This window comes from Phoca vitulina, unplaced genomic scaffold, assembly GCF_004348235.1.
Source record: "Phoca vitulina isolate PV1807 unplaced genomic scaffold, GSC_HSeal_1.0 scaffold32, whole genome shotgun sequence".
Classification (NCBI taxonomy): Eukaryota; Metazoa; Chordata; class Mammalia; order Carnivora; family Phocidae; genus Phoca; species Phoca vitulina.
In genome coordinates, this window is record NW_022589735.1 from 5,738,195 (window position 1) to 5,757,047 (window position 18,853).

At 47.5% G+C, this 18,853-nt stretch overlaps 1 protein-coding gene across 1 annotated transcript in view; it reads right to left on the minus strand.

Annotated features, from left to right (window-relative positions):
• The window catches only part of JADE2 (jade family PHD finger 2), a 112,003-nt gene extending 93,434 nt beyond the window's left edge, over nucleotides 1-18,569 (minus strand). The window contains exons 1-2 of the mRNA XM_032425142.1: nucleotides 18,271-18,569; nucleotides 17,915-17,997 (exon numbers count right to left, since the gene is read on the minus strand). The gene's annotated coding sequence lies outside the window, so the exon portion shown is untranslated. The remainder of the gene's footprint in view (nucleotides 1-17,914; nucleotides 17,998-18,270) is intronic.
• Between the last annotated feature and the right edge of the window lie 284 nt (nucleotides 18,570-18,853).

Consider the following 18,853-nt stretch of genomic DNA (forward strand, 5'->3'; position numbering starts at 1 on the left):
CCTCTCAGCCCCATGGCCAGTCCAGCTTCGATTCCTCTGAAACATCTCCAGAAACTGTCCCTAGCCCTCCACGTCTACCGCTATCATCCAGGCCAAGCGACCACCTCCTGCCTTGTAGAGGCCTGTAGCAGCCTCTCCCTGTCTGCCTGCTGATCCTATCCATGCCCCCTGCTGTCCGTTCTCCACCCAGCAGCCAGAGAGAGCTCAGAATTTAAGCCAAATGGGTATGTCTCCTGCTGCAAACCCTCCAGGGGGCTGTGATCCTCTTGGGTAAAGGCCCTGCCCCATCTGGCTCTAGGCCATCTCTTGCTACCTATACTGCAACATTCAGCTACAGTGACCTCATTCCACATGCCCCTAGCTTCACTATGACGCTCCTATCTTCCTGGCCTCTAGACTGTCACTTACTCATCTTCTAAAACCAGGAAGACTTTCTGATCTGCCAAACCCATCCAAGGCTCTAAGAATCCCTGCCAAACTGGAATCCATCTCCCCAACACCTATCACCTCTTATTGTCATCTTTCTTTACTCTTCAGTCTACCTACTTGGGAGTGTCAGTCACAATCAAGACAACACGCAGAACAGACATGTGAAATGACCACAGCCCATCATTAATGGCATCATCGTCATCACTGCTAACTGCTTACTGAGCACATTTTATGTGCCCGGCGCTGTTATAAGCATTTTACATGGATCAAGTCATTTAACCTTCATGACAGTCCTATGAAGTCAGGTTGTCCTTCATTTCCAAGATGCGCTGTGGGGAGTCAGGGGGGCTTGAGGTGGACAGGAAGACTGTGGTGGAAGCAGGAGTGAAGCTGGGTCTCACAGGATGAGGAGCAAATGGTAGATAGGCACAGGGGAAGTCCTCCAGGCCAGTATGAAGAATACTCCTAGTAGTAATAGTATATTGGACCCTTCGCTGTGCTTCAGAGCTTTATATTTATTATCTTGTTGGATGTTTACAACAACCTTGAGAAGTAGATACTCTGAGTCCCATTTTGCAGACAAAGACACTGAGCAACTACCGCTGGCCTCCCCCAGCCTGGGAGGGAGACAAGCTGCCCCAGCCACAGACAGACTTCTGTCCCCTGAGGAAAGAGCCCAGGGCAAGGAGAGCAGACTCTTGGGGCAGGAGGGAGTGGACACTCTACTGAGCTCTGAGGGGAAGCAGGGAGAGCTGGAGGCTCCTTCCCAGAGGAAGTGGGAGAGCACTAGAGCTGGGCTTTGAAGGACAGGCAGGAGTTAGGGAAGTAGAAATAAGGGGAGGTGGGGGATGGGGTGGACGCAGCCTCCCTCCTCTGACCCTGCCCCGGCCATCTCCCCCAATACCTCCCAGGGTCCTGAGTAAGCTCCCAGAGGAGAACACTTACAAATTTAAGTGCCCCATCCCCATGTGACTTTTTCTTTTTTTACTACCGTAAAATATACCTAACATGAATTGTACCACTTTCACTATTTTTAAGTGTACAGTTCGGTGGCATTAAGCACAACTACACTGTTGTACAACCATCACCACCATCCATCTCCAGAACTCTTTCATCATCCCCAAACTGAAATTCTATACCCATTAACAATAATTCCCCATTCCTCCCTCCCCACCTGGCCCACAACCACCATTCTACTTTCTGTCTCATGAATTTGATTTCTCTAGGTACCTCATACAAGGGGAATCATTACATACAAGCATACAAGCATGTATCTTTTTGTGTCTAGTTTATTTCACTTAGCATAATGTCTTCAAGGTTCATCCTGTGGTAGCATGTGACAGAATTTCCTTCCTTTTTAAGGCTGAATAATATTCCATTGTCTGCATGTACCACATTTGGCCTATCTATTCACCCACTGATGAGCCTTTGAATTGTTACCACCTTTTGCCTATTGTGAATAATGCTATGAACTTGGAGTACACAAACATCTGTTCAAGTCCCTGCTTTCGGTTGGTTTCGCATATGCCCAGAAGTGGAATTGTTGGATCATATGGTAATTCTGTGTTTAATGTTTTTTGGGGCCTTGTTTTCCACAGCAGCTGCACCATTTTACATTCGTACTGGCAATGCACAAGAGTTCCAATTTCTCCACATCCTGGCCAGCACGTGTGGTGTGTAATATGTATTTTGTTTTTTATTAATAGTTGTCCAGATGGGTGTGAAGTGGTCTCTCCTAGTGATTTTGATTTTGATATTCCTATTAGTCATGTCCAGTACTTCTTTTGTGTGTTCACTGGCCATCTGTATATCTTCTTTGAAGAAAGGTCTATTCAAGTCCTTTGCCCACTTTTAAATCTGGTTATTTGGGGTTTTTTTTTGTTTTTGTTTTTGTCATTGAGTTATAGGGGTTCTTTATATATTCTGCACATTAACCCCTTATTAGATATATGATTTGCAAATATTGCTTCCATTCCATGGTTTCCTTTTCATTCTGTTGGTAGTGTCCTTTCATGCACAAAGGTTTTTCATTTTGATGAAGACGATTTATCTGTTTTTTCTTTTGTTGCCTGTGCTTTTGGTATCATATTAATTTAATCATTGCCAAATCCAATGTCATGAAGATTTTCCTTTATGTTTTCTTCTGTGAGTTTTATAGTTTAGCTCTCACGATTAGGTCTTTGATCTACTTTGCTTTAATATTTGTTTATGCTGTGAGGTGAAGATCTGACTTCATCCTTCACATGCAGATGCTCATGTGTATTCCCAGTACCACTTGTTGAAAAGACTGTCCTTTCTTCAGTGGATAGTCTTGACACCCTTGTCAAGTGTCAAAGATCACTGAACCATATATGTGAGGATTTACTTCTGGGCAAGCATATTCTATTTCATTTTTCTGTATGTCCGTTGTTTTTTTTTTAAAGATTTATTTATTCATTTGAGAGACAGAGAGAGAAAGGGAGAGAGACAGCAAGATGGGGGAGGGGCAGAGAGAGAGGGAGAGAGAGAATCCTTAAGCAGACTCTCTGCTGAGCATGGAGCTCTACTCGGGGCTTGATCCCAGAACCCTGAAATTATGAGCCAAAGTCAAGAGTCGGTCACTTAACCAACTGAGCCATCCAGGCGCCTCTGTATGTCTGTTTTTATGTCAGTACCACACTGTTTTGATTACTGTAGCTTTGAAGCAAGTTTTGCATTCAGGAGGTATGAGACCTCTAACTTCATTCTTTTTATTTTATTTTTTTTAAGATTTTATTTATTTATTTGACACAGAGAGAGACAGCAAGAGAGGGAACACAAGCAGCAGGAGTAAGAGAGGGAGAAGCAGACTCCCCGCTGAGCAGGGAGCCTGATGTAGGGCTCCATCCCAAGAACCTGCAATCATGACCTGAGCTGAAGGCAGAAGCCTAACGATTGAGCCACCCAGATGCCCCTAACATCATTCTTTTCGCTCTTCAGGATTCTGTGAGATTCCATTTGATTTTGTTTGTTTGTTTGAAGTAATCTCTACACTCAATGTGAGGCTCGAATTCACAACCCAAAGATTGGGAGTTGCACATTCTACCAACTGAGCCAATCAGGCACCCCTGTGAGATGCCATTTGAATTTTAGGATGGATTTTTTTCTATATCTAAACAACAACAACAACAACAACAACACATTGCTGGGATTTTGGTAGTGATTGTATGGACCCTTGGGACTTTAAGGAGGGCCTGGGCCAGCGAGGGTATCCCAAAGTGGTCAGGAACCAGCAGTTTGGTGAGGATGAATGGAGATCTGAACTGAAGGGGAAGCACAGATTGGCACATCAAAGAGTGGGGTCAAGGGGCTACCCTTTTTTAGAATAGTGAATACTTTGGCTCTTCCCAGGCCTCCATCAAGGACGGATCCTCATGGGAAGGAGTTCACCCATCTGTATAATGGGCACTGCATTCCCAAGCCAGTGAAAAAGCTCCTCCAGAATCAAAAGGCTCCTCCTTTCCCTCACTGAGGTTTCTCAGCTTTTCCATGTTCTTGTTGATTTGCTAGGAGATGGTACTCCCTACCCCGGCTCTTAGAAGCTTTAGTGCTATTTTTTAAGTGGCTGGGACTCTGTCTCACTTCTACCTCTGGACAGGTCATCCTTCTGGTCCAGCCGGCCATCCCGTCCAGGGGGAGCATGTTCCCTCAAGACTGGAGGGGAATACGAATGAGCGTTCCTGGCCCTTCGGGAGAGGATGGCTGGGTAGATCCCTTGGTGAAGATTGGAGATATGGTCTCCTCTTCCTTTTGCACCCTACAGGCGGGCCCAGACCTCAGTATGTGAGGTCCACCTGCAGCAGCAAAAGCAAAAGAAGGCATAGGCAGCCTTCCTGTGAAGCCCAGACTCTTGAGAGATGACTCACCTGGCCGTACGCCAGACCTCCGGCTCTGCCTCAGAAAAACTCCTGCATTCAGTCCATCACTGAAGACAGACAGATGGACAGACAAGCAGAATAAGCACTCTGGGCCCCTCATGGGGCATAATTCCCAGTTCTGAGCTGTGACACTCACCCCCCTCTCCTGCCTGGCCGTGGGGACACACAAGAGCCTTTATTGCCCTAACTCTAGGAGGCATGGCTGGGGCTTCTAGAAATTCTAGAAATGGAATATGGCATTTAACTCCAGTTCTGACAGTGGGGCCTGGGATTCCAGGCAGAGCCTGAATTTCTATCTTGAGGTTCATATATATGTTATTGGGTGTCAGAAAATAAGGTTCTGGAGCCAAATGGGAACCTTTATCCAAGTTGTTTTTAAAGCATCCCAAATTGTATCAGGCTGACTGGGGTCACTTCAGATACAGAAGTAAAGCAGCAAACAGGGAACATTCTTCCTATTTCACAGATGAAACAATAGAGGCCTAGAAAATTATATCAGTGCTGGAGAAGATCTCATCCAATTGAGCCTTTTGTTTTATCAGGTGAAAGCTATCCATCTGTCCATCTGTTGGTCCATTGATTGATTGATTGACTCATTCATTCATTCAGTGCCTACTCCTGAACAAGTCCCTTGGCAGAGGCTAGGGATATAGCAGAGAGTCAGACAGAACCTCTCTCTCATGGAAGGCACAGTCTGCTGGGGAAGGCAGATGGTAGCAAACAAACAAACAAACACCACTAATGAAAGGAAAGAAGTAATGGAACAGGGGTCTATGGGAATATTTAACTAAGGAATCGAACCTGAACCAAGAAGTCAGTGAAGTTTCCCTGAGGGAGCAGAGACCTGAGGGATGAGCCAAACAGACAAAGAAGGGGAAGAATACTCCAGGCAGAAAGAGCAGCATGTGCAAAGGCCTGGGGGCTGGAGGAGGGACAGGCCCAGAGAAGAAACGTCATCCGGGGAGTTGGAGACCAGACTGAAGCTTTGGGATTCCTACCTATATTCTTCCCCCCAAACCCCAGCTCAACGCCCCCCACCCTGCAACCTTCATGGTCTCAGACAACACCCCTGGCTCCTCTTGGGCCATTCATTGCACCCCCAGGGACCCAGGAGAGCTCAAAGACAAACTGAAGAGTGCAGAATGTCAGAATTGTGCAAAGAACATATAGGGTATGTTCAACTTTGTGGGAGCTGGTGGGAGTCCCTGGCTTGAGTTAGGATGAGAGACTAAAGATTGAGTGCTGAGTGGAAAAGTTTTACAGCCAAGCAGAGAAACAATTCCAGCACAGAATCTAGGCTCAGCATTGGGGGAGGGGGAGAAATGGAGTAGGTAATGTATTATCTGTGTTCTGTATTCAAAAAGCAAAGTTTCTGAGTGTTGCTGATTGACTGGGGGTATTGGGTTGGCTGGAAGTGGTCAGCTGTGTACCTGGAATGTCTGCTTCAAGATTATGGTGTCTAGGAGCCTCTGTGTGTACCTGATATGCCTGAATCAAGATCTGGGTGCCCAGTCAGGTCTGCACTGATTGGCTAGTTCTCTCTAGTCATCTAGATGGCCAGATTGGGGTTTATCATTTCCTTCAATTCTTTACCTATGAAAGGGTGTAGGGACGCCCAGGTCCTCACACTCTGAGTCCAATCCAGTCAACAACTTTTTGCTAAATGGAACTGTTGATCTGAAACCCATATCCATAGCACCAGAGCTAGTCTCCTTCCTGTCGCTCACCCTCATCTGCTGTGTTATATTATCCCTCTTCTCATACCCCACTGTGTCTGCCCAAGTCCAGGCCAACATTATTGTTCACTCAAAGGCATTCACTTCCTCCAAACTTATCACCTCCAGCTCATGATCTGTGTCTAAAATGTTACTCTTGGGCGCCTGGGTGGCTCAGATGGTTAAGCGTCTGCCTTTGGCTCAGGTCATGATCTCAGGGTCCTGGGATCGAGTCCCGCATCGGGCTCCCTGCTCCTTGGGAGCCTGCTTCTCCCTCTGCCTCTCTCTCTCTCTGTCTCTCATGAATAAATAAATAAGATCTTTAAAAAAAAAAATGTTACTCTTGGTGCACCTGGGTGGCTCAGTCATTAAGCATCTGCCTTTGGCTCAGGTCATGATCCCAGGGTCCTGAGATCGAGCCCTGCATCGGGCTCCCTGCTCGGCAGGGAGCCTGCTTCTCCCTCTCCCACTCCCCCTGCTTGTGTTCCCTCTCTCACTGTCTCTCTCTCTGTCAAATAAATAAATAAAATCTTAAAATAAATAAATAAATAAAATGTTACTCTTGGGGTGCCTGGGTGGCTCAGTCAGTTAAGCGTCTGCCTTCGGCTCGGGTCATGATCCCAGGGTCCTGGGATCAAGCCCCGCATCGGGCTCCCTGCTCAGTTGGGAGCCTGCTTCTCTCTCTGCCTGCCACTCCCCTTGCTTGTGCTCTCGCTCTCTCTCTGATAAATAAATAAATAAAATCTTAAAAAAATAAAATAAAATAAATAAAATAAAATAAAATGTTACTCTTCTTCTGAAAACTTTTCTTTGACTCCCCTTGGCTGTTGGGACAAAGCCCTGAGGTTTGTACACCTAGGCAGTTGTAAAAAACCACAGTCAGACTTCCAGTTCAGCTCAGCCTGGGCTTGTAGTGGGAGTGGTGCTAGGCCAAGAGGATTCTCCAGAAGCCTGGATGCCTTTGAACTTGAGTTTCTGGTTCTTGGGTGAATAGAATAGATATTCCCATATGAACTAGAAATGCCTCCCTGGGGCTCTGTTCTTTGAAAGAAATCAAGGGCGATCTTGAAGATTTTCTTTCATCATCAACCCAAATCACCACCTCTGAAACCTTTGGTCAGTTCTGCTCATCCCCGCCCCCACCCTGCCACCATCGTCAAGTGGTTATGGAAGGCCCCTAAGGGCCCATCTCCTGCTGGGTAAAATGGGTACCCAAGTGCCTGCCTGACTGTTAACTGGGGCCAGTTCTAGGGAAAGGAGAGTCGGAATGACACACACTCATTTTACTGTGTACGTGTCTATAATGTGGGAATGTTTTTACAAGCATGTATCACTCCTGTAATTAAAGATGCAAATCTAGTAAAAAGCTCCATCCCTTAGGCCATAGGTTCAGAGGGCAGAGGGTGACAAGGAAGACTTGATAGGTGACACAGCACTGGAGCTGGGCCAGGAGATCAGCAGCAACAAGGGGGTATCTGGACCAGATAAAGGCAAGATCCAGGGTGAGGGGTGAGTTAGTACTGTAGTGGGTAGGGCTTTGAATGCCAGACCCAGGAGTTTGTAATTAAGGCATTTCTGAGCCAGAGGGATGTAATCTGAGCTAGGCCTTGGGGTTGGAGCTGGCAAAGGTGAGAGAAAGACCAAGGCTGCCAGGAGACTATTTGTACATCCCAGTGAGAAGAACAATAATCAGGGGAAAGAGGCATGTGAATGAATGAGCTGGGCTGGCCAGGACCTTGATACTTAGGAGAGGGCCCACCCTCTACCTGCACTGAAAATCCTCCCATAGCCTCACTGGGCACTGGTAGCTCTGTGCCTGAGGTTCCTGGTCCACCTGGAGCTGGAGACAGGGGAGCATCCCAGCATGGCTCTGTTTCCGTTCCACTTTCCCACCTTGACCTAGGAAGGAGATGGTGCCCACTGGACCTCTTGGGGCCTCTAGTTCTTTCTGACTTCATAGAAGAACTGCAGAGCAACTGTTTGGTTTTGGGTCACCTGGTGATTCTCCCGCATATCACATTTTCCTGGGTCCTGGAGGAAAAGCTAGCTGGTACACCACAAAATAAGAGATGAGGATGTGCCAGCCTCAGCCAGATGATGCTTCTCATACTTCAGGGCCACCTGCAAGAGGCAGGATGGGTACTTCAGCAATGCTGGGGGCTCCAAAGGATCCCAGAGAGACAGACTAGGTCTGACACCAAGGAGGGGAGACCAGAATGCCCCACCCAGTACACCTCCCAGCCCTACCTCCTGCCCCATCAGAGGCTACTGGGGACAGTCATGCCTAAGGGGCCATCGAAGGTCACCTGGAGACTTAACATAGAAAAGGACTGGGTTTGAGGTAGATTCTCCAAGATCAGAAAAGCATTCTCTCCTTCCTCATTATGGTACCTCCATTGTCATGACCAGGTACTGAGGACTCAAAGATGAAAGAAAAGCCAACAAATCCTGAAGAAAGGGAGCATCTTCTGTCTCGTTCCTTTCAGTGGCTTAGTGGAAGAGATCAAGTCCACAGTGTACCCTGAAAGGGCCCAGAAACTTCAGAGTATGGTACACACAAAGGCAAGGAAATTCTCTTCTTCTACCACAGGCGGTTTCAAATTCAGAGCTCTGGGGGCTGCTGTTCCTTCCACCTGGATGGTCTTCCTCACCTGGCCCCACTGTCAGCTGAGGAACTCCAGTTCTTTCTTGCAGGTATCACCTTTTCTGTGAAGGTTTCCTTGACGGCTCTGCTAGCACACTCCCCTCCACCATTATTTCTGTATCTTGTACTTGTACCCATCACTGCACATTACACCCTCCTCTGTTTTGCTTTATTTATGTGTCTGGAGTGATGTCATATGAAGCTTCCTCTGCTCTGTGTCCCCAGGGGGTAGCCTAGTGTCTGCCCCATTGAGCTCATTAATCACTGGTGCAACAGAGCCATGATGAACAGTCCCAGATATCCCAAGCCAATTCAAGTCCACTTTAAGATGCTTTAACCCCCCTCACCAGCCCACCCTTGGCCTCCAGGAACCTGCCCAAGGTTGGAGCCTAATGTTGGCCATTCCTGGAGGTGTCTCTCTTGAAAGGGTCCTCAAACTAGGAGCCAGTAGAGGTCCCCCAAGTTCTTGCTGAACTTGGGACTCAGGCCAAAGCAGAGTGGGGAAGGCTGGGAACTTTGGTGATCCCCTCCCTGTTCTGGAAACTGACCCTTGGACAACAACATTATGGTGATGACTGACAACCCACATGCAATAAAGAACATGGGTTGCGGCCCAAGTATGTTGTCTCCCTAGGGTGTCCTGCCAACCTCATCGGGAGATGGCCAGGTGGGGACTCAGGACCCAGGTATGTCCTCCAGCTTGGGCCATGGGCGGGTCATGTGAGACCAGCCAGAAAGGTAGGAAACCCCTATCCACCCTCATGGAGCAAGGACCTCAGAGTCCTCAGTCTACCTCTTTCACCCTCTGGATAAGGACCTACTGCCCAGGCAGGCTGTGTAGCAAGGAGAAAGCCAGCCCCTGTCAGAAGGGCCTTAGCAGTACCAGTTGTCCTCTTGGGTGCTTCAGCCCCAGGCTTCTTGCTTCAGACTTTGCATTCCTCTAGGACAACAGTGCTTCCTGTCACCGGCCACTTGGCCAAGTCAGAGTCTTGCCCTACTTCTGCCAGGGCAGCTTTTCTGTGGACCTCTCAGGCCTCAGAATTCTCTGGCTGTCTGATGGCTCATCACCCTCCCTATTCCCTCACCCCATCTTGAGTCAGCACCCAGCTGGCTGCTCAAGCCCTGGCTCTGGTCTCTAAGAGGTCTTTGGGCAAATCTGCAGCTCAGCTTTAAACATGTCTGCATTTGGTCTCTTCGGTTCATTGATCAAGAATCATATGATCTTTTAAAAACACAGCTGGTAGAGTTGCCCATCTGTGCTTCTGCATTTGGATCAGTAAATCGGGCTGCCTAGAATTTATTTAAACCTGCAGGTCTGAGTGCAGAATGAGGCTGCCCTCACGATGCCTCCGGTGATAATGTTCTTATTTTCTGGATCATCTTCATTCTGGGGACCACCCTTGACTAGGTTTTAGGACTAGGTCTGTTTTTAATGCTCATTTGTCTCCTGAGTTCTTCTAAGGACTATTTTCTTTTTACATTGAGATTCACTAATTACAGGGTAAAACACTAATCTGCACTCCTCCCCCATGGCTGAAACACACACACACACACACACACACACACAATTATTTACCAGACAAGATAGGTCACGAGTCCTTAGCTAGGTCAATAACCCAAGGTAGGGATGGTCTCTATGCTCCCCCCCACCCCATCCTTTGAAATACATACAGGAACATTGCTAGTGTGGCAGAGACTGCCAACTGCCAACTGCCCCCCAATATCTGAGCACATGACCATCAAAAATAAATACTGGGAGTGTCTGACTGGCTCAGTTGGTAGAGCATGAGACTCTTGATCTTGGGATCGTGAGTTTAAGCCCCAAGTTGGGCACAGAGCCTACTTAATAAATAAATAAGTAAGTAAGTAAGTAAATAAATATAGATAGATAGATAGATACACAGATACAAAATTTCCTAGCCTCCTTTCCAGCTATGTGGCTAAGTTTTGATTGATGAGATATAAGTATGATGGTGTATCCAACTTCTGAAAAGTATCCTGAAGGGAAAAGGCATGGCTTCTTCCTTTCTACCTTCTTCGTGCTAGCTAAAGAGCTAAAGACCTTTGGTGATGTGATAGCTGGAGTTAGAGCAGCCATCTTGAAACATGAGACTGAAGTCACACTTTGAGGACAGCAGATGCAGCAGCCCAACTTCCAAGGTGGCCTCCAGTGACTCTCAACTTCTGTATTCATGTCTTTGCTTAGTTTCGTTCCATATTAAATAGGGCTGACCTGTATAACCAATAGGATGTTGCAGCAATGGCAGTGTGACTTCTGAAACTACATCGTAAAAGACATTGCAGCTTCTGTCTTCCTTTTTTTTTAATGATTTATTTATTTATTTGAGAGAGAGAAAGAAAGTATAAGCGGGGGTGGGGTGGGGAGGAGGGGGAGGGGCAAAGGGAGAGGGAGATAGAAACTTCAGCCAACTCTGTGGTCAGTGCTGAGTCTGATGCAGGGCTTGATCCCACAACCCCCAGATCACAACCTGAACCGAAACCAAGGGTTGGACGCTTAACCCACTGCACCACGCAGGCACCCCTGTCTTACTCCTTTTTGAATCATTTGCTCTAGGTGTGTAGAAGCCAGCTGCCATGCTGTAAGCACACTCAAGCAACCCTATGGAGGATGACTGGTGGTGAGAAGCTAAAGGCTTATTGTCAACAGCTGGAACCAACCTGCAGTCGCAGTCAAGCTTTCAAATGACCAGAGCTCCATCTGATATCCTGACTGCAATCTCATGATTCTCAAGCCAGAAGCGCCCCGCTAAGTTACTCCTGAATTCCTGACGCACAGAAAGTGTGAGATAATAAATGTTTATTGTTGTTTAAAGCCACTGACTTTTGAAGTGATTTGTTACGGAACAATACAGGACAGCAACAAAGAGGAGACTTAGCCTCTGAAATTGTGGAAGGCCATAGCAACCCTTGACCCTTGATCTACCTCAGACTTTTTTTTTTTTAAGATTTTACTTATTTATTTGACAGAGAGAGACACAGCGAGAGAGGGAACACAAGTGGGGGGAGTGGGAGAGGGAGAAGCAGGCTTCCTGCAGAGCAGGGAGCCCGATGCGGGGCTCGATCCCAGGACCCTGGGATCATGACCTGAGCCGAAGGCAGACGCTTAATGACTGAGCCACCCAGGCACCCCTCAAACTTTTTTTTTTAAGATTTATTTGTTTGAGAGAGAGTGCATGCAATGGGAGGGGCAGAGGGAGAGGGAGACAAGCAGATTCCCTGCTGTGTAGGGAGCCCGATGCAGGGCTTGATCCCAGATCCCAGGACCTTGAGATCATGACCTGAGCCAAAACCAAGACGCAGATGCTCATTCACTGAGCCACCTAGGTGCCCCTCAGCCTTTTTTTTTAAAGAGAAATAAACTGCTCTTATTTCCACAACTATTATTTTTAGCATTCTGCCGCTCCTATACCTACTCCTGTTTTGGCACCATTCATTTAGAAACTCTTCTAAGAATTGCTAGCTGGAAGTGCCTTTGGAGACCGTCTCAGTCATGCCTGCTGCCAATGGCATGTCGGGGCCTAAATCTTCCTAAAATGATGGGCAGTTAATGTCTACAAATGTCTGTAAAAGGAATTTCTGTAAATGTCTGTAAAAGGAATTTCACAGAACCACAGGCCAAGGATCAGGAGATCCTGGCTCTACCCCACCTTGAGGGATCTCACTGAACATTTTGGTGACTCTACCTGGTACAGAGAGACACTGTCTTCATATGGGTGTTTCTGGGATGTCCATGAGGTTCAAAAGGATATGTAAATAAGCACTTTGGAGAGTGCCAAGCTGCTCTACCAACTGAAGTTAGCACTCAGGCTGATTCTGGATGGAATGAGCCTAGCTCAGCATTTACAGGTGTTCCTTTCATGGGCCAGCTTTCAGGTGTGCATCTCAGGTGGCCTAGTGAGCAAATCCTAAGCAGTGACGAGATGCCCTGCTCAGGTCCAGTCAGCCATGGCACAGGACTGAGGTATGGCAGTCCTGCCAGTCTTTTCTTTTTACTAAAGCACTCCTTCCTGGTGTCCTGGTTGCAAGACAATAGCCAGCCCCCTGAGGCTTCCTCTCTATCCCATGTCCTGCTTCACCACAGACTATGACATCCAAGTGGACTAACCAGCCAACACAATTCCTGACCCCCAGCATCACAATTCCTGGATCTGCTTACTCTTCCTCACCTTCTCCCACTGGGCTCTTGCCACACAGTAGGATAGAGTCTCTCTGAAATCTTAGCCTCCCGAATTCTACCAGAGGCCTTGACCTCCTACTTGTTAGATTTTTCCAGTCCTCTTTCCACTCCTGCTCTTGGACTTTAACAAAAAGTCCCTGGAGGCCTCAATTGTTTCCCCAGCCTGGCCCCATCAGAACCATCTGAACAACCAAAAATCTTCTTAAGCTCTGTATTAATTAAGGTAATGCTAGATGCTATAACAAACAAATCCCAAACTGTATACTGGCTCAGACAATATAGTTGATTTCTTGCTCACATTAAACCCAAACAGGTGTTCCTGTTCAGTTGGTATCTCTCCTCTAAGTGGTGAGTCAGGGAGAAGGAACCTTCTACCTTGTGGCTCTGCCACCTCCAACATGTGGTTTCTAAGAGGATCTCAATCTGGAGGCAAGAGAAAAAAAGGTGAAGATGGTATGTCTGCTGCTTAACTATCTTGGGCTGGAAATGACACGTCTTCCCTGATCGACATTCTGTTGGCAAGAACAAGTCAATGGACTCCTCTCAGATGCAACAGATGTGAGGGGAGGGGTGTATATTGGGAAATGTAGTCTCTGCTGGGAAACCCCTTCCTACCCTCAATTCTATTCTATAGAAGGGCAAAGGATGATGGTTTTTTGGTGAACAGTTAGCTGTCTCTGCTCCACACCTCTTACTTCCTTCTGCCACCACCTTCTAGCGAGACCACAGCCCAGGCAGTATATCCAGCGTGCTTTCCTGGCTTCTAGGTCCTGTAGAAAATCCTAAGGAGGACAGATCTGTGCCAATGCAGATGTATCACCTCCAAAGCCAGTAGGGACCCTGTGTTGCTAGGCCTGGGTCAGATTCTCTCCTATTTCCCATAAGGAGGCTTCCAAACACCCCTCTTTGCCCTTATCCCTTCCTCCCACCTTCCTTCTCAGCAGGAGAGCATTTTGGGGCCAAAGGGTGCCTCCTCCACTTCTTCTCCTGCTCTCTCCTCCCTGCCACACTCTTATAAACCTGTCTGTGCCCACAGTCACTCCAGCTTCATAGCCCAAACTGCTCCCTAGGTTTTAGACCTATGTATCCACCTTCCCCTTGGATGCTTCCACCTGGATGCACATAGGTCTTTCATACTCACCATGTCTCAAACTGAGTCAACATTGTCCAGCCCCACCCACCCCCACCTGCTTCTCCTCCTGTGGTTCCTTTCTCCTATGATGGTGCCATCCTCCCCGCACGGTCACCCTTGCTAAAAATCTGAGGGTCATCTTTGTCTTGTTTCTCAGGTTAAATCCTGGCCCAAACATTTCTTGAATCAGTTCCCCGTACTCCTTTCCTCAGGTCATTGCTTCTTGTTTGGATGCCTGTAACCATCTCCTGATGGGTCCTTATGCCTCTAGTCTGTTTCCCTCCAACCTGTGCTCCATGGGCAGCCACAGTGACTGTTCTATATCTGTACATATCTGACCATAACACTTACTTTCTTAAGTATGGAATTCCCTCTGAGGCCCCAAGTCCCCACATGACCCATGGCCCCACTGCCCACTTCAGCCAGCCCCTCACCTCCCTCAACACTCCAGCAACACCCGACTTTACTCTGTACATGCTCTGAAAATCCTTGAAGCCACTGGGGTCATGGGTGGGTGCCCCGCCTTGGTGCTGCTAGTATATCCTCTATCTGTGCTTATTACACTCCTTGGTAAAGCTTTTTGTATGTCTGCCTCCCAGGACCGTAACGGCAGGAGCTAACTCTTTACCTCAGTATCTCAGTGCCTGGGACAGTGCTCAGTACGTGCTCATGAATGAAGGTTGTGAGAAGGTACCTGTTGAAGGTATGCAAAACCTTCATTTAGATATGCTTGTCTTACCCTGAATGAACATTTTCTTCTCATGAGAGCCAAACTGTGCCTCTGTGTGTGTGTGTGTATGTGTGTGTGTATTTATCTGTGAAATCTGATCCTTTGCCTGAGAGCCTCCCCATCAATTAATCATGACTGGCCATTTGCACAAAACCTCTTCTCCCAAAGCACTTTGCACAGAGGGGGTGAGCTCTCCCATCTTGCCAGAGCTGTGGGCTCAGTTCCCACCACATGACTGGCCTTGGCAGTAGATTTATACCCAACCCTCTCACTGGAACCCTATAGCAGTCCTGGGAGGCAAGCCAGAAAGGAGCACTGCCCCCCATTTTTAAGATAAGAAAACTTGTTTGTGGGGTGCTTGGCTGGCTCAGTCAGAAGAGCATGTGACTCTTGATCTCAAGGTCATGAGTTGGAGCCCCACACTGGGTATAGAGATTACTAAATAAATAAACATTAAAAAAAAGAGAAAAGAAACTTGTTCGTAGGAGGTGAGGTGATGGTCCAAGGGTGCAAAGTGAGTCAGGTATTTGTTCTTTTCCACTGTATCACGGACTGTTCTGTCCCCGACCTTTGGGGCTGCTATAATGCTCCATGGTGCCAACACAGACCACAAGCTCTGTGGGAAATGGCCTCAGACAGGGAGGATTGAGACGCTACCTGCCGCCCCTCAGTCATAATACATCTTGCATGTCAGCTATTCTCTTAGGTATGGAATTATTGGAACAGACACCCACCCAAGCTGACTCCAACATAAAGGAGGACTCTCACAGAACCCAAATGCACAAAGTCATCCTGGGAACTAGACGGTTGGAACTAGACAAGCACTTTGTCTTTTGTGCTGGACCACAAGTCTTTTCTTTCAGCTTTTCTAATCTGATCCCTTTTCATAAAACCTTAACCATTTTTTAACAAGGCCCAACGTGACTGCCAACCCTGAGTTGGCCTGGCTCACAACTCCAGGGCCCACCACCACAAAAGCAGAGTTAGAGCCTTGGGAGCACTTGGCTGGCTCAGCCCAGGCAATGGTTTGTTCTCTCAGTTTGGTCTTCCAGTCCTGGCTCATCACCTGGAACATGGGCAAGGGGTTGGGTGAGCTGGTAGTGGGTAGCAGAGGCAGTGGGTAGAGGAAATCCTAGGAAGGATGTAGGTAGGGAGCCAATTACAAGTGGAGGGAACAACAGTGAAAGATGTTGAAATTGAGTGGGCATCCTGAGTAACCAACGCACCTAGGTTCTCTCTGCCTTCTGTTGTCTTTGACTAGACAGCTCTCAACTCTAAAGATGGAAGTTAAGTTGTAGAAGCTTGATAGGAACGCAAGCAATTCCTGTTCACAGAAATACAGACTGCCTGGTGGAGCACAACTGACTATTGTCTTGTGGGTATTGACTAGTTTCGCATCCATTTCTAAAATCTCTTCAGCATTCCTTATCTGAATATCTATGGGTGATACTTTGAGTTCTCCTTTGAATTGGTTGTAATATTTTAGTGCTTAATTGATGGATTAAAATAAATCTTCGACACATATTAATTTTATATCTGAGGAGAGGCATGATTGCATCCTCTTTTAAAATGTATCATGGGGCACCTGGGTGGTTCAGTTGGTTAAGTGTCTGCCTTTGGCTCGGGTCATGATCCCGGGACCCCGAGATTGAGCCCTGTGTCGGGCTCTCCACTCAGTGGGGAGTCTGCTTCTCCCCCTCTCTCCCTTTGCCTGCCCCCCCACTCATGCACATGCTCTCTCTCTCTCGCAAATAAATAAATAAAATCTTTTTAAAAAAATAAAATAAAATGTATTGTGAAGGGGCGCCTGGCTGGCTCAATGGGTAGAACATGTGGCTCTTGATCTTAAGGTTCTGAGTTTCAGCCCCATGTTAATAGAATTTCAGTGGAAGTTGTCCAGGCAAAGGTTTAAGGGTCATTTATTTCTTTTTCTGTACTTTTCTTTATATTTTTAAAAAAGATTATTTTATTTATTTGAGAGAGAGAGAGATTGAGCACAAGCAGGAGGAGGGGCAGAGGGAGAGGGAGAGCTGAGCAGGGAGCCCGGACGCAGGACTCAATCCCAGGACCTCGAGATCATGACCTGAGCCGAAGTCAGACACCTAACCGACTAAGCCACCTAGGCACCCCTCTGTACTTTTCTTTATATATAAAAAAATAGCATTTACTGTGTAATTATTTGTGAGGCTGTACATATGGTTGTTTGCACTTTTCTGACAATAAAAAACTTTTACAAACCTATTATATGTTAAATTTTAAAGCAAAAACCAAACTAAATAGGGTAAAACTACATCTTGGCATATTGCTACAAGCCAGCCATGAGTAGGCAGAGGTGGTTATGACATGCTGTCTGCCCTCAGGGAAGAGGATGAGGTTCAAGCTCCACCCATAGGCCAAAGGGTTCCAGACAATACCCACAGCCAACTTGTGTCAGGAGCTGCCCAGGTGAGGGGACTTCCTCACTGTTCCACACCTGCCACATCTCCTCCCTCCACCCCCTTGGCAGCCCAACCTGGCGAACGCTGATGGAAGCTCACGCCAGAATGGGATTTCTTCCTCCTGCCTTTCCTCCCCTAACAGTCTGAGAGGTATCCTGCCCTCCCTAGCTTGCAGCTGAAAGGGAGAATCACTGCCAAGCTTCTGCTTGCACAACAATGCATTTCTGAGAAGGAGACACAAAATTTCTGTCAACTGAATCCTGTTTTCCTCCTGACTTACACGATGGTCCAGATATGCTTTGGCTTCCAATGCCGTGGGTGGCTCACCCATTGTCAATGGTCCCAACACTTCATATTTTTCTCTCTTCATGAAACCAACCTATAAGCTGGGATTGATTTAAGTACAACTTCTTGTAAAAGTAAAACCTTCCTTCTAGGAGGAATACTTCTATCAACCAAACTTGGACATTTGTCTCTGCTGTTTTCTAAGTGTGTATGTACAGTAGGGGAGACAATACCCACAGACAGCGGGACCATCTCTCAGCCCCAGGAGGCTCCCCTGACCTTTGGCATAAGTGTCTGTAATCCCTTGCATTTACCACATCTGCACACAAGTGCCTCCTTAATGAACTCTGGCCTAGAAGGATCAAGGACAAAGGAAGGCATGAGCCCTGTGCCTCCCCTTGCTTGCTGCACACTCAACAGACAAATGCTGGCCTTTCCCACACTTACCCACTAAGCATGAAGTCGCAGCCACTCCTGAATCCAGGGGCCGATGCTCCAGGTGTTCAGAAACCCTCCCAAGGAGCATACCACTGTTGTAGAGAGGAAGAGTCTTACTCTTACTGCCACTACTTGGGGATGTTCGAGCTCAGACTCCCAATGCTGTCTGACTACATCACTTTCTCCCTTAAGTCCTTCAGTGGCTCCCTATTGCTTGTGTGATCAAGTCCAAGCTCCATGGCCTGGCCTTCAAGTCCCTTGCTTCCCAGTCTGGCCCCAGCTATATCTCTGGCACCATCTCCCTACACTGTGTACCTTACTGTCTAACCCCTCATTCACCCCATGCATGCTAGAGTCCAACTTACATAGAAGTCTAAAGGTGGTTTCCAAGCTCTCCTAGCTGTTCAGAATGCCTCATTTCAGTGGCAGTCTCTCTCTTATTAATTGATGTCATCAGAATCGCATTACTGTAGCTGCAGACCAAAGCACGCCAGTGCCAGTTCTGATGCAGGGCCTTACTCTGGTGTTCACACCGCCTCCATGGCTGCACCTGGGTGAACATCACACAGACCACTTTCCAGAATGGCTCTCTCCACAGGAGCAGCTGCAGATTCCTCCCACCTCCTAAAAGCTCACTGCTGTGGAGCCGAGGCAGTTGCATTAGGACACATCACAGCATCTCGCTGCCAAAGTGACAGCTACAATTATGTTTTGGCCGACAGCTGGAGATGAGAGAATGTACAAACAGCCAAAGCCACATGAGCCTTCATGAATCAGCAGTTTGTAATGCGTGTGCAGCTGGTAGGTGAGGTGGGTAACCTGCTGGCTACAGACCTCAGGTTAGTGCCTGGAACCTCAGGTGAGGTCCTCCCCCTGGACGGTGATAGTTAGTGCCCCCAAGGGCCACCCCAGGACCCAGAAGGGCAGGAGTAGGGTGGTCAGGCCCAG